The sequence below is a fragment of the Urocitellus parryii genome, chromosome 10, assembly GCF_045843805.1.
Source record: "Urocitellus parryii isolate mUroPar1 chromosome 10, mUroPar1.hap1, whole genome shotgun sequence".
NCBI classification, from domain to species: domain Eukaryota; kingdom Metazoa; phylum Chordata; class Mammalia; order Rodentia; family Sciuridae; genus Urocitellus; species Urocitellus parryii.
This window is the reverse complement of record NC_135540.1, coordinates 69629881-69646339: the sequence shown is the minus strand read 5'-3', so window position 1 is coordinate 69646339 and position 16459 is coordinate 69629881. Positions and strand designations below refer to the sequence as shown.

The window sequence follows — 16459 nt, the reverse complement described above, 5'->3', positions numbered from 1 at the left end:
TAAGCAACAATGAAAGATCTCTTTCAATTTCTTTAGGGATATATTTATATCATTGTGTAGTATGTGAAACATGTACTATTTGTGGAGAGGCTGCCTGGCATTTCATGGGCTAACCCTGAGTAGAGTCCTTAGGGAATTCTCTATTTCACAATTGAAAAGTTCGCTTGTTAACCGCCAACTCTTTTAACCTCGTCTTACCTGATTCCCTGTTAAATACTTCATTATTTAACATCATCATTTGTCTCTCTTCCATGCACTTCACACACCTTTCTTCTGTACATTGCAATTTTTTTTTTTATCTGTTTCTCCCTTTAACTTACTAGTCTAAATAAACCATCTGTGGTGACTTTTCCTTTATAAGTGCAAACTTGTTTGCAAAAATCTTAGTGCAGAAATACCAACTATGTTATTCTCATGCACTCATGTTTCTCTGTAAGCTGTGTTTATCCTTGAGCTTCCAATCTTTGTAAATTAAACAAGAGAAACTTGTCTCTATGGGGTTTTATACTAGTGGTGTGTTTTGAGCAATACACATAAGGATGACTCTTAACTATTTTTCATTTGAATTGAATAATTTTGAGTGGAGAAGATGTTTGGAAATGTAGCAAAAAGGTAATGATTTGCTTTAAGTTCTATAATGTTTTTAGCTTTGAAATTATTTCAATATGAATTAATTTGATCCACAAATATTTATTAATTATTTACTCTATGGCAGATACTGAACTATCTGGAGATATACTTCTTAAATAATATATCCTTTTAGGATGTTTTACTTTTTAAATTAGGTAATGTGAGCATTTTTTTTCAAAGTTCACTGAGAAGTTTTTTAGGTTTTCACTGTATGTGTACTCTTTCGTGATAATAGAGAGCCAATCCTAAATAATAGTAAAATGTAGAAAATAGAGAATCTGGTTCATCTTCTCTTCCTCTCATTCACTCTTTCAAGGGCTTAATGAACAGTGAAATGAACCAACAACTTCCCTTTCTCTTCTTTGCAGTTATAGTTGTCTTCTGTGGTACTTAGCAGATCTGAAAGAAGCAGGAAAGTTGATGAATTGGATGGGAGAAGATATATAAACTTATAATGAGACAAGTAGAAAAACAACCATTTATAATTGAGAGGTGGCTGTTTCTTCTAAGTAAAATATATTCACCAAACATTTATATTTGTCATAGAAATTTGAAGTTTTACTTTAGAGTATTCCCAACTTTAGTATTCCTTTGTAGTCTATGAACAGCTGACACATTTAAAGGAAATTTCTGTTAGTCTTTAATTTGTAATGATTTGACAGGAAAGTCACTAACATTGCATTTATTGAGACGGAATAAGGTTTCAGTTATTAAAAATATGTGCTCAAAGTTTTGTAAATGATATGAACAATAACTTTTCTTCAACTTAAGAGTTGCAGTGTAGTCAGTATGCTAGTGAATATGTGTTGAAGATATTTTGAAAGCCTAAATTATTTGAATATGTTTGAGACTTTTGTTCTTCTGTATTTATGTTGAAAACATTACATGTTTTTGGATCATTCATGGTATAGTCTTAGAAGTTTGGTGTTTTATACTTTCAGTTGTATGTACCCTTGATAAGGCATTTGTTAGTAATATTGGAACTAAGTAGTTTTGCCCAAATTCCATTCAGCTGTTGCTGTCTAAAATAAAATATTTTAAAATAAGTAGCCATTTCATATGAGAAATCTATTGAAAGTGGTTTTCATCTGATAGTGTATATTTTAATTTTTATAAATGAAACAGGAATTTAATTATTGATATAGCTAAGGAAGGTTTTCTGTTCACATTTAATAATATGTAATTTGATATTATTTGGACAGGATCTTACATAAACTAAAAAATATTCCTTACCCATTTTAAAACACGTTATATCTTACATGTTAATCTAATTTCTCACTGAAGTCACTAAAGAGAATTGTGTACCAGTAGGTTTCTAAAACTTTGACATTATTTTAATCTGATAACAAATGGGTTTAAGTTCATGTTCTTTCTGTTGTTGGCAACAAATCTAAACCTGTATTTTTTGGATTTATGAGGATAAGTCCTGCTTTGGCAATCTTGTAGATTCTCAGGAGAATAGTTAAACAGTGATTAATCATTGTTTCTTCACTGAGTGTGCAGAAAAGAATGGAAAAGCTGCATTTCACACTTCTGAAGCAATTAATCCCCATGATCTTAGCCAGGTTTGTCTTGTAGATAAGTCGGGATACAAAACGGTACCTAATTTATCAATGTATGCATGCCATAAAGTATAAAACACACAATTTATTTCATATCATTTATAGTCAAATGTAAAAAAAAAGAGTGACTTTGCCATATCCAAGAGTGTTTCCTACATTCCTTCATATAAACTAAGTACCAGAGATTACAATGGGATTCCTGTTTATTGTGCACATCTGGTGCAGTCACTATGCATTTTCTCATTCACTTGCTGGCATTTTTAGTGATTGTGGCATAAATCACCTTGCTAATCAGAAACATAAGTGACGGGAAGTCATCTCCTTTTTTTGAACAATGGGAAAAAACATATGGCTTCTTAGACAGTACTTGGCTGTTATACTATTTATGTGGCATTATATTCGGTATTTAGAATTTCATATTAATTGCAGTAGTTTGCTTTAAGGCATCTAACACCTACAGTTTGTGGTCAAAATTTTCATTTTACACAACTTTCATAAAAAATAAAGAAGGTAACTTACAGGCCTTGTATTTTAAAAACTTAAAATTACTTTTGGGAAGAGTTTTGATGAAGATGAATTGAATAAAATTTATATATATTTTAAATGTCTAGATGTTTTTATCTATATGCATTGAGTGATTTCAGACTAGTTTTTAATTATTCCTATTCCAAAACACCACACAAATCAGAAAAAAATGTTATTGTCCTTAAAAGTGTTAGAATGTAATTGATAGCAGTTTTTCTAGAGCAGTGGTATTATTTTAAGAAGAGCTGCATTTTTAATGAATTGTTTATAATTTGGAACTATTTCTGCATAGACTACAACTAAAACTAATGGATGAGTAAAGCTTTATAAAACTTAAGAAATTTATATGTGTAGGCTTTAAAGATTGTCCTCAGTGATTGCTACCTATTGTAGACTGCTTGCTACAGGTTTTTTTTCTTTACTTTCAATAATTACTCAATTCTCAAAAGGTAATTAATATAAGGGCCCTTTGTTATTGTTTGACTTTATAATATTTACCTGCTTTTCCTTTATTTATTTTAAATATGTAAATTTCAAATGAAAATTAATATTTTTTGGATAAATATGTGTCTTTCATTTTTTTCCCCTCATTTCATGTGACTATTGATTAGTTAGGCTAATCAAGATGTAACAGATACAAAGTTTATTTGTTAAAATAATGCCTTCATTTGAAGTAGCCCTCTTGGGATGAATACATAATTCATCAATCAAAGTATTTTAGAATGCCTTTTTTTGAATTTTTTTTTAGTAGAATTGATGTACAACTATTCAAAATGATACTTTGAATGGAGATAACATTCAATTTGTGGGTATGCATATGCTAGTAATTTTGTTAAAAAAAAATCAATCATATTAACTTAGATTGGAGACCATGTGTACCTTGTAGATAATTAGGCATTGAGAATAGAATTAATTTTGAAAAAGTGCCCAAGTTTTAAATAAATAGCCTTATTTATTAATATTTTTAATAATCTTTTATGATATTGTCTGAAGGACCACCTGTGGTAGGAATTTACAAATTAAATAAAAACAACAAAAGGAGGGGTATTTTTTTCCTGTTATCATTGCTTGTTTTAAAATCACTACTATCCAGATTCTCTATTAAGGTATAATATGCTATTTTAAAAATTATAGTTATGACTGAATTGGTGTCTTCTTTCTAGATTAAAGTTATCTAGCGCTTAAAATTGAGTGAAATCTATACCAGAGTTCTTTCTTGACTGTTTTTATTTTCTGTTTCTGTTAAAGTCTCTGTGTATCCCATCTTATTTTTTTTTTAAGGTTGGAGGTCTATTTCTTATGTGTCAACTTAAAAGTATTACAATTAAACAGATATAAATTTCTTTTTCTTCATGAAAATTTAATAGTTCCAGGAGAACATGGTGTTAAAATCCATAAAAGTGGTGATTGAAAGGATGGCAAAAGTATCAAAATGGCAAAAATGAAGGTTTAATTTTTCATAACTGAATATTTTGAAAATCCTCAGAAATGATACTTTGAAGAAAAATTTCTTGTGTTAAAGTGCTTGATGGAAAATATATTAACCTAAATTATTTGTTTATTTATAACCATAAAGGCAGGCTGTAATTTCTTAATGTATTTCAATTATTAATTGAAATTGAACATTCATCAATGTTAATATTCATTGCACACTTTGTTTAAAATTTGTTTTCAGAGAATTTTGATTTTTTCCCCACCCTTGATTCTATTTCTCTTCTTTATGGTTACATTTTGTTGGTACACATTACTTTCCTAAGTAGGTTTGGAACTGAGTAGAATTGAGGAAAAGTTATTTTTCTTAAGTTCTAATGACATAAAGAATGAACCTTCTAGTTGTAGGAATAACCTTAATGATAGTTAATTACTGCCCTGTAGGTGATAGTAGCCACTGTAACCAACCTGCTCCCCCAGTCCGGAAGATTATTACCTACTGTCCATCTTTCCAGCTATCCTTTCCTCAGCTTGTCTTTGCCTGGAAATAGCTTTTGGAATACTGACTGAGGTGATGTGCCTACCACTGCTTGAAGTGCTATGATATAGACGGTATTTACACTGTTGACCTAATCATACTGATATTCAGATAACAATGTTAGTTTATGAAATATTCTCAAGAATGGGAGACTTCTATTTGTGAATGTGAATGTAGCAAAAAGCATATTGCATGTTTTGATATTTCTGGTTTCTGTTTTCATGTTTAAGCTGTTTTTGGTGGTAGGTTTTACCAGTGTGATCTTCACCTGTGTTTACTCTGGGGTTCAGGCATACCTGGGATATGGAGACTAGCAGAATTGACCTGTACCTAGTCTTCGATGCAAAGGCACATGAATTGATTTTTTTCTAAGAAAAATAAAATACAAAGACCTAAATCTGGTGATATTTTTGTATGCTTTCCATGCTAAACAAAATTCCTGAGGCTTGCTGAGGACTCGGGTCTTTGGAAGGTCTAAACAGCATGAGGCTAAGATCCTGGCAAGAGTCCCTGGCTGCATTATAACATGGCTGAGAAACAGAAATGGGACTGGCTTCATTGCAGAATGGACCAAACATGTTGAATGGTCTTGCTTTAAGACAACCTGCTCTCTTTAAGAACTCTCTCACTCTGAGACAAGCCTTAATTTCTCCCTAGACAATGTTCCCATGACCTAATTACTTTGTACTATGTTTTATTTCTTAAAGAGTCTACCACCTGAACACTGCCACACTGGGGACCAAGCTTCCAGAACATGAAACTTTGGTGGACACTCTCCAACTATGTCACTGGGTCACACAGCTTTAGTTGTTAAAAGAACAGCATTTCTAAAATCAACCTGGGTTCTGTTTGTTTTCTGGTCCAGACCTCCCTCCATCAAGGGAGGTAGATGAGTGGGCTGTAGGGAAAAAAAAAAACAAAAAACAAAAAACAATCAGAACAAGACAGTCAGGAGGCAAATAGCATGGCTCTTGTAATCTGTGAAAGACTAGATGAAAGATACTTTTTTTTCCTCTGTCAGTTTATTGAGTAACATTTTGCACTTTCCACTTGCCTTCAGTGTTGTGAAAGATGTAGTCACCATGGTTGAGAGCAGTCCTATTTAACAAAGCAGCGGTTAGAGCAGAGGGGAAGTGGGCCTCAGTGGGAGTCAGAGTACTGAAAGAAGCTGCATTGGTGCCCTGTAGGTGACAGTAGCCATTGTAACCAACAGTATAAAACCCAGGAAACAGATGCCTGAATGGGGAGAACAGAAGAGGCTTTCTCATCTTACTTTGGAGGTAGCGGAATTATCAGACCTAAAATACCACATAGAGACACAAAGAGGGGGGATGAAATGACATATGTGCCATGGTAGGTGTTATGGTTTGGATCTGGAGTGTCCTCAAAGGCTCTTTTGTTGAGGACTTTGTCTCTAATTCAGTAGTGTTCAAAGATGGAGCTTTTGGAAGTGATTTGATCTAGAGGATTGTGACCTGTCAGTGGATTAATCTGTTTTATACCTCAGAGGACTACTAGGAGGTGGTAGAAGCTATAAGAGTGGGACCCCGTTGAAGATTGTGAGTCCTTGGGAGCTTGCCTTTGGGACTGTATCTTAACTCCAATACCCCCACCCCCTTTGGCTGCCAAGAGCAGAACAGCTTTCCACTGCCATGCCCTTCCACCATAATGTTCTGCCTCATGTCAGGTCCAAAGAATGGAGCCAGCCAACCTCAGGCTGAAACCTCTGAAAATATGAGCCAGAACAAAACTTTCTTCCTTTAAGTTGTTTTCCTTATTTTGTCACAGTATCTCAAAGCTGACTGACTTAATAGGTGACTGTTAGCTGACTGGTCTTGTTCTGAACATGTATGATGGACTTAAGGATGATTCCCAGAAAGGACAGCTTGTAGAGGTCTAGTATCCTGCTTCAGGGTGAAGGTGAGAAGCAGCAAGCACGGGTTATATTTGTTTTGTAAAATAATTATCAATTTTACTGACATACTAAAGTAGCTCTTTTTTAAACTTTTTTCTTCAAAACACTTTTTGCTTATTACTTAACCAAACAGTGTTCTAGTGGCTAGAGAAACAAAGTAAGATATGATTCTTTATTTAAGCAGCTTCTAGTTTATGGGGGAGTTGTTAAAAAAAATTAAACAGTTAAAGAGTCAGCATCTCATGTGAAGAATAAGGTGATAGAATCATGCAGGGCAAACAGTTGGTCCTAGAAGAAGGGATTTTAAACCAATTTGGACTTAGACTTGAAGAATGGTTCCGAGATAACTTCCTAGAGTGGGTGAAGCCTGAGTGTGAAGAATGTTGAAGAAAAGCCAGTGCATATAGAGGAAAATATTGCCTGTACCAGCCCCAAAATAACTGTAAACCCAAAGTGTATTTGAAGAACGGCAAGTTGATAGATTTGCACCATGAGAAATACTGAGATCTGAGGCTCTTTCTGAAGAGTTTTGTGGATCATTCTAAGTGACTGCACTCTTTTATCCTGGGAGGCAAAAGGAGAAGGGAAAGGAAGACATTGCATAGAAAGAGTTTCAGTATGCAGTGCTAGGCATTGTGCTCTATTGAATTTAAGCCAAGGAGAGATGTGATCAGATTTGGTTGTTAGAAGGAATAGTTAAGTGACATTTAGCCATCAGATTTGGAGCAAGAACTCAAGAGCCCGGGTACCAGTTAGGAGACAATTGCAGATCAGGAGAGAAATTGAGACACTGAATTAAGTTAGCATCAGAGTAAGGGAAAAGGAGGTAGATTTGGCCAAATCTAGTTGATTGCATGTAAGAAGGTCAAGAAAGGAATGCAAGTATTAGACTCAAGTGACTGTTGATTGGTAGCACCATTCATTGAATGGAGAATACAAGAGCAACAGTTTGAAGGGGAAGAGGATGACTTGTGTTTAGGCATCTTATTGATTGAAGACTTTCAAGGGATGTTTGAATACATTGATCTCTCAAACCCAGGAGACCAGCTAGAGTAAGAGATGTATGTATGCTTGGAGTCATTAACATAAATATTGGCATGAACTTCTTTGTTTAGCATTTTCAAGCATTGTGTCAGGCATTGGCAAAACAAAGGTAAATAAATGTATTTGACAGGTAGAAGACTTCCCAGGGATTATATATAGAGGAGAGGTAAACTTGGACCAAAGGGACTACTATCAAACAATGTAATGATAAAAGAAGAACTTGTTGAGGAGATGAAGGAGGGAAACAGTGATGGTGTCACTGAAGACAAAGTGAGAGATAAGGCGAGTGTATTGAATAGACGGGTTAGAAAAATGTATTGAATAGACGGGTTAGAAAAATGTCATGAATTTGACATTCCTAACGTCTTTAATAAGCATTTGGCATGGAATGCTGTAAAACATATGTAAGCTCAAAGAGTAGTTGATGGATAAACAAATGAGATGAAGCATTATAGATGACCTCTGAAAGGTACTATCTTACCATTGTCTCTGAAGAGCTGGTCAATGGAGGATGATGCAAGGCTGAAAGAGGTTTGTTCTTAATTTCGCAGAGACTTCATAGTTGATGAAAAAGGGCTAGGAGGAGGAGAGGTTGTGATATAGGAGAGAAAACAATTTAAAATAGTTAAATTTGGAATAACGTATGTGGAGTGATATAACAGATTTGGCTCAAGACTAATGAAGGAATGAATTTCCACAAGAGGTGGGCTAATTATTATTTTTTAAAATTGAGAATGCTAGAAATAGGAGAAGTGTGACATGAAAGTTCGGGTCCTCCAGAAAGTTAAGATGTAATTAGAAAATTAAGAGCGTTAGTGTGGGAAAGTCTTCAGAAGTAAGAGAGGAACAGGACCAAGCAGGGAAAGCCTTTAGACTGTAATGCAGGCCTGGCACCTGTAAGAGAGGGGAAGGGAAGACAGAAGACTTTCCACTGAATACAGTACAGCTTTGTAAAAGTCTCAGCTAGGCAGGTAATCAGGGAATGTTGGCCTTGAGAACAGACAACTTTGGCTACTAGAGATGTCCTATTTTGGGCAGCAGTGGCCTTCCTCTAGCTACCTTGTCATTGGATGAGCAAGTCTGGGGAGTGTGTGGCCTTAGCATGAAAACTACAGTGGATCCTGAAGTTATAATGGCTGGAGATTGTCAGTTTACTGCAACTCTTCAGAGCAGTTTCTCTTTGAATGGTGTCTTCTAGGCTACCATAATGGATGTGGCTGTTTCAGTTCGGTGAGAGGGAGGAATTATTGCTGTTGTTTCATTAATTCCTATGATTTCAACAAATTGGATGTCCAGTCAGTGAGTGTTGGAAGGTTTTTGGGAAAGTACAGTTAATAAATACAGCAAGATAAGACAGTGTGCTAGTAAGACATAAGTTAAAATCGTATCTCATAGGCTCCAGGATTAAAGGGAAAGAAAGTGAAAGTAGACAGGGAGTAAGAGACTGAAATGAAATGAGTTGACAAACTGGAAGTTCCAATGAGTTTGAAAGTACTTGTGCTAAAAGTGAAGGAGTAAGAGAACGTAAGGGTAGATGGAGTTAATGATGATAAAGTGATACAGCAATTCAAAAATTATAGCTGAACCCCAGGAAATACTAATATTTAGAAGTCCCTTCATGTAAAATGAGAAGAACATTTTACCAGCAGAAAATGTGTTATATGTATACATTATAGAATCATGACAATAAATACCACAAAAATGTAAAAGGTATCATAATCTCTTGTTTTTTAGGGTTTTTTTTGCAAAATAGTTTCAGAGATATTATCAAATTTCTTGTTTGACAAAATCTATTTAGTCATCAGGAAGTGTAATTAAAAAAATGAGTTCTTTTCATTTTCTCTGATATCCTAAGGGAACTTTTTAATTTCTCAAAAAAATCAAGTGAGTTCCCATCAACCAGTGCATCTATTTTTGTCTCTAAAGGTTTCCTGATAGAAAAGGTAGAGAAATGGAGAAAAAAATTTAAAGTCTACAAGGCTATATATTAATTGAACAGAAAGTAATTAAGGTAAGATAATAGCTGTAAACACAAACAGCTTTTCACATCTCTGTTTTTGGCAGAAGGGAATTGGATTGTGACATATTTTAGGTAATTAAAATAAGATGGATTAGTGGAAGGGTGGACAAATGGATAGACATAATAAAACAATAAACTCAAATGTGATTGAAGATTCTGGGTGATACATGGGTGTTCACTGTATAGTTTGTTCACTTTTTCTGTATATTTGAAAGTAATTGTAATGTTGAAAAATGGTATGGCATTTACAACTTTGAAATATATTGAAAATGATTGGTGAACAGATAGGTAAGTAATAAAATAAATGTAGTAAAATGTCACTTATAAGATCCTAGGTAGTAGGCATATGGATGGTCACTGTAACATTCTTACAAATTTTTTGATAGTTTGAAAATTTTTAGAATGAATTATTAGAAAAAAATAGTGTTATAATCAGATAGTGTTTGGGGGTAAGAAATTTGAGTTCCAGTTTTGTGACTTTGGGCAAGTTGTATCATGGTTTTTTATCTGTATAGTGGAGATAAAATGGGTTTGCAATTATTTTCAGTACTAGAAAAGGATACTTGTAAAACAACTGGCATATGATAAGTATTTGTCAATGCTTCTGATGATAATATTGCAAACATAAACCTCAAATTGATAGATTGTATCTTGGATCCTGCTTATTATTTTTTTGAATTTTTTGAATATATGGGTCATTTAATTTATTTCATGAATTAGAGTAAAGACCCTAATAGTGAGATGAGGTCAAGACCCCTTCTTCAGTGCCTATATATTTCAAGGTGGTTTAGTTTTGTAGAGCTTGGTAGAACCATTCTCAAATCAAGTTTGGAACCTCTGATAGTACTGTATTTATCAAAACCACTTCATGTACCTTTTTTTTTTTTTATATATATTTTACAAAGTGCTGAAATTTCCCAAAGTGGTCTTACCGGTCTTATTTAGTAGTTCTTCTGAACATATGTATACTATATATCAGGATTTTATTGCGTTAGTGTTTTTGAAAATATAGTCAATAAAAAATCCTACTTGCAAAATATGTATTCATAAATTATACTTATGTATATATAAATATCAACTGTTTAATTTTCATTATTACTCAATGACATTCTTTTTTTGGACAGAAGTCAGTCATTCTTTGATTGCTTTTTAAGAAGTAAACTCATTTTTCTGGTGTTCAAGCTTCAGCCTCAAGTGTTTATAAAGTACACTCTGCTTGTTTTTTATCTGCTCTGTTTCATATGCAGGGTGGATAAAAATTACTGAGCTTTTTATATTTATGTAAATTAAATTCAAATTTACTACCATATGCCTTCAAAGACTAAACATAATATAGACTATTATAATCATTTATATAAATTGGTTTTAAAAACCAGTTCAATATGTTTAATCAATATGTCATGTATATCTATATAGTTGTCATCCTAGTAAAGTCTATGACATGTACTTTTACAGCATACAGATTTTAAATAAAATTGAATAGACTTTTCTAGCCCACATTATGGAGGAACTTCTGTTATCCAGTTGACTGATTTAATATGAGAAGAATCATGATGTTTGAATGTGAACCAGCCAGATTTTGTATATCCACCAAATATTTAGGACAGGGTTTTTATCTTCATGTAACATTTTACTGATTGTCCTCTATTTAAAAATCATTATATGACATAGAATAAATGAAAATAGGGCTGGGGTTGTAGCTCAGTGGTAGAGCATTTGCTTAGCATACGTGAGGCACTGGGTTTGATCCTGACTACCACATAAAAAATAAGCAAATAAAATAAAGATATTGTGTCCATCTACAACCAAAAAATTTTTTTAAAAAGTAAACTTTTTTTTTAAAGAAAATAAATAGTAACTTCAAAGAGTTAATCAAAGAGTACCCTTTTATCTTTCTGTGGATGTTTGCTAGTCTGTGGCTGTAAATCTTTTTGAAACTTTAGGGTAATTACTAGGCATCTTTGAACCTATATGGTAAATTTTGTCAATTAATGATGAGTATTTTGCACACCAACTTGTGGGTGTTGGGAGTGGGTCTGGGTTTTTTTAATTAGAGAACATCATTATGGGATCAGAAATATACTAGGCATATGAAATGCTTTATAGAATGAGTAAAAATTTAAGCATGAGTAAAACTGTGGCAGTTTTAAGATAGAATAGATAAAAGGAAATGTTGGGAGAAAATAATGGCAATAATTTTGTCCTTGAGCGAAAACCTAAATGGAGTAATTAATTGCAATATACTAAATATATTTTCTATTGCCAAAACAGAAAAAAAATCAAAACTCCTTTTTATTCTTAAGTACAGGTCTTATTATAATTTCAATTTTAATTAAGTTCTGGTAAAAAAAAATTTCAAACACTGCATCTTTACTACAAATAAGTATTATGTATATGTCTTTGACCTTGACTGTTAAACAGTGTAATATACTACTTCTCCCTAGGTAATTATATATATATATATATATTTTTTTTTACTAAAACCTAATGGTTAATCTACTTATTGTTTAACAAAAGAATTTGAAATATAAACAAACATAGTTTTTATTATACCCTTTTGACAGTGTTCTCTTTTTGTAACTAAATTCTTATACTATCCACCTGCTATTATTAGTCTGTTAAGCTTTTAAGGAATTAGAATAGCCTATTTTTAAAAAAGTGATATATGTCTTTCTTAAGCAGTACCAGTTCAACTCTCTCTCTTATCTCTCTTATTCTGTTTACTAAAACTAAAATAGCAATGAAAAAAGATATTTCTTATATTCTTAGAGAATTTATTTCATTAAATGGTTGCCTGTCATTTGTTCTGAAATCTTCTGTCTTCTGCATTAAAAAATGAAGGAAAATTGATCATACCTTTCCTAGCCTTATATTTACATACACGACCAGGGTAACTCCACATCATGTACAACCACAAGTATGGGATCCTAAGTAGAATAAGTTATATTCTCTGTATGTGCATTTTGCCAAAATACATTCTATTGTCTTGTATAACTAAAAAGAACAAATTAAAACATGAATAAAAAGTGTAGAAATAAGTTTCTGTTTAAGTGGTCATCTTTTGAAATCTTTCTAGAATGTTATTTTCAAGGCCTGTTATGTTCCATGAAGAGAAGAGTTAGAATGGAAAAGAGAATTGATAAACTCTCTTAAGTTACTATTTTAATGCAGTAGGTCAGAGTGTGTTTATTTGGTATAATCTGAGGAATTTATACCTCTTTTTTTTCTTTGAATATATTTTGGTCTTTTATATTTATACCTTATCATGTACTTATAGGGACTATTTTGTTTATTTAGACCAAATTCTATTTATCTTCAGAAAGCATTGAAATCTGAAGATTAATTTGTTTTCAATGTGTAGTATTAACTGCTATGATGTATATACATTTTATATTTATGCCTGGAAAGGGTTTCAGAGGGGTGTTTTAGAACCACCTTTTCAGCTCTAAATAGTTATTGTGTACATATGGTAAGGTACTGCTGCTTAACAATTAGTAACTGCTTTGATGAAACTAAATTACATGTTTAAGTTCCCATCAGGAAGTTGCTTCACATATCTGTATTAATGTATTCAAGGCTCGAGAAGAAAAGTTAATTTTCCAGCTTAAATATTTAATTCAAGCTTAAAATTTAGTCTGTAATTAGAGCTCCCAAATGGCAGGAACATGGAGTATTTGTCCATTTTAATTAGTTTGTTGTTTACATATTAATTATATATCATATCTTGTCATACAGTTTTGATGGTAACAGATGGTGCTAGGAGTTAGTAAGGGTTTCAACAAAATAAGATTCCACATGATTTATTAAATCACACTTTATTAGTGAGTGGTCTGCTTTAGTCAGGTTATTCTCCCAAAGAAGGAATGTGAAACATTTCACGAATTTTAGTAATTATTCTTTTGTGGACCCTTAAGAAATATAGATCATAAAAAAGTCTGCGATGAGTGATGTTTATTTAGAATCAAATGGATCACTTTAGGCTTATTTTTGAGTAGCATATATTGTCAAATTGTATAATTAGTATGAAGTTTAGTGCATTTTGCTAGGTTAATATAGAGAATAAGAGTTTTATTAGTAAACTGTAGGCATAGAGAATGTTTTATATATAATTATGATTTGGAATAAAAAAATAATAGAATGATGATTAAGTTGTTTATTTCAAAGGTATTCTCTCTGATTTTTTAATCTGACAAGAAACAAAGTTCCTTATTTACCAAAATATCTATCGGCAATCTTTTGTGCCTAGTGAACTTGATCAACAGAATTTCCATATTCAGAAAGTAAATGTCAACTAAATAGAAAAGCTTTCTAACTTTGTTTATGGAAGATTTTATTAATTGTTTTGGTTACCAACTTCTGCAAATGAATAAATTTTACTTGTCCATACATGCATGGAAAGAGACTGATAAACAGAAGGGAGTAGGAAAGAGGGAAAGGAAGAAGGCTTTAAATTTTTTAGCCTTCGTAGTTTATTAGAAATTTATTATAATCCACAATATGATCACCTTAAAAGTATATATTACTGATTCTTAGCTCCTAAGATTATTTTGAAATAATTGTCAGTTTCTAAGAATAAGAGTAAACAAAAGGTTCCATTGTTTCTGATTTTAAGATTTGCTCCACAGGGACACCTTAATCTTCAAAACAGTGGCCTTCTGTTCCCTATGTTACCTACAGTATATAGCTTTGCTTTTTCTTGTGTTTCATCTTGTTTTTTGTGTTTTAATTTGTCTCCACTTGTATTAGGTTTTTGTTATAACCAATACCTGAGGTAATCAACTTAGAGAAAGGAATTATTTGTCTTCTGGTTTCACAGGTTCCAGTATATGATTGGTTGGTCTCATTGCTTCAGGTCTGTGGCAAAGCAGTATCATCACAGGAGTGTGTGCTGAAACAAGCCACTCACCACACAGGTAGGAATCGGGGTACAAAAAGACAAAAGGGTTAGGCTGGGGAGAGGTAGCACGCTTGCCTGGCATGCGTTGGGCCCAGGTTCGATCCTCGGCACCACATACAAACGAAGATGTTGTGTCCGCCAAATACTAAAAAATAAATATTAAAATTCTCTCTCTCACTCTCTTTAAAAAAAAAAAAAAAAAAAAGGCCAGAGCCAGGGTCTCTTAATCCTTTTAAGGGCATGCTATCAAGGACCTCATAAAGTCACCACCACTTCTCAATAGTGTACCCTGGGAAGCAAGCCTTCAGTACATGAACCTTAGGAGACTCTTAAGATTCTTGATTTATGTCAGTTTTCAGAAATATTTGTCTTTTGGTACCATAATTCTTTATAGTGGAATGGTATGTTAGCATACCAGCAGATTGATGTATAATACAGGACCCTTCATTTGTATGAATTGCTCATGTAAGTGAATATGAATATTCACTTAAGCTTATTTTACATGTTACTGATTTGAAATCTTATTACCTGTATTTACATTGTCTTTAGAACTGTTTCATTGTTCAGGGAAAAATAACTAAATGATTTTTTCCCCTCATACTGAAGGGGAAATTGTTACTTCAATGTGGCCTTAGTGTAATGTACTCTGCCCCCAGAATGTTGAATGACTAAAAGGTAATCTCAAATATTGTGCTGTAATGTTATGCTATAGGAGGGATGCTGCATTGTATTTATACCAATTAAGATGAATTTTAAAGGAAAGAAAGTATGTCTAGAATAGAAATAGCCTTAGTTTAAAAGTTTAAATTTTTAACATCTCTGCCCTTGGTGAAAATATGGGACTATATTTTCTTTGGCAGAATTTATCAACTATAACATGCAGCATTTCCACAAAAAGAAGGAAAACTAAATTGAAGCATGTAAATTACTCTAATTTGGAAAGTTATCCTTTGTAAGAAATGACAAGATGACTTCCTTTCTGTTTTAAGTGTGTAAAATATATTATTTATTGTCTGATGTCATTTTATCTGGGGCAGTAAATTTATATATACATAAAAGGATACTTGGTGATTGTTAACAAAAACAACAAATGAAAATATAAATGAGGTCTTTGTTAGGACTGTGTTTCTCAATTCCTGGTCTACTATTTTATACCATGTGAGGACTCTTATTTGAGCAGCCAGCCATATAGTGTATTTAACTTTAACAAAGCAAATGATGATACTGATTTCTCTTTTTGTAATTAAGATAATCTTTCTTTCCTTAAAAATAAGTGTTTGAAACATTTTGGAAAATATGGTAGTTGATAATCAAATCTTATTGATACTAACTGAACCAAGGTAACACATTAACTGCTATTTCTTGTGGACTTTAAACACAGGATTCAAAAAATGTGACTGAATGAAAAACTAATGGCATTTTGAGAATTCTTACTCAGTAGTGACCATTTGGGAAAAGGTGATTGTCAGATTAAGCTTCTAGTCATCTACAATTAAATGTTTTCAGACAGTATCTTTAAAAAAATTACATATTCCTTTAAGTCTGTAGTGTTTCAGACATAAGTTTTCCTAAGAACAGGCCTTAGGATATCTTTCTGTCTTTCCTCAATTTCTCTTTTAAATGTTAATATGTAACCTCTTTCTAAACATACCATTTTGAAATCTGGATTCTTCCCTTATTACTTTACATAGTGAATCTCTTTTTATAGCCTTATATCAGGCAGAATGTATTTTGATAATTCCAGTGGACATTTTCAGACCTTAAGTTTTAATTTATCTCCATTTTGAGATGTGTTTTTGCTCTTCTTGCTGTAATGATGCCTCACATTCCTGGTTTTTCCATTTCCTGATTGATTGTATTTATATTCCTCAAAGTGGATGCTTTTCTCTCTGTGCCT

General features: G+C 32.7%; 1 long non-coding RNA gene across 2 annotated transcripts in view; it reads left to right on the top strand.

The window, feature by feature from the left end:
• The window catches only part of LOC144257319 (uncharacterized), a 222216-nt gene that overhangs the window by 99899 nt on the left and 105858 nt on the right, over positions 1-16459 (top strand). For both annotated transcript variants that reach the window (XR_013344424.1, XR_013344425.1), the window contains exon 4: positions 14482-14578. This is a non-coding gene — a long non-coding RNA (uncharacterized LOC144257319). The remainder of the gene's footprint in view (positions 1-14481; positions 14579-16459) is intronic.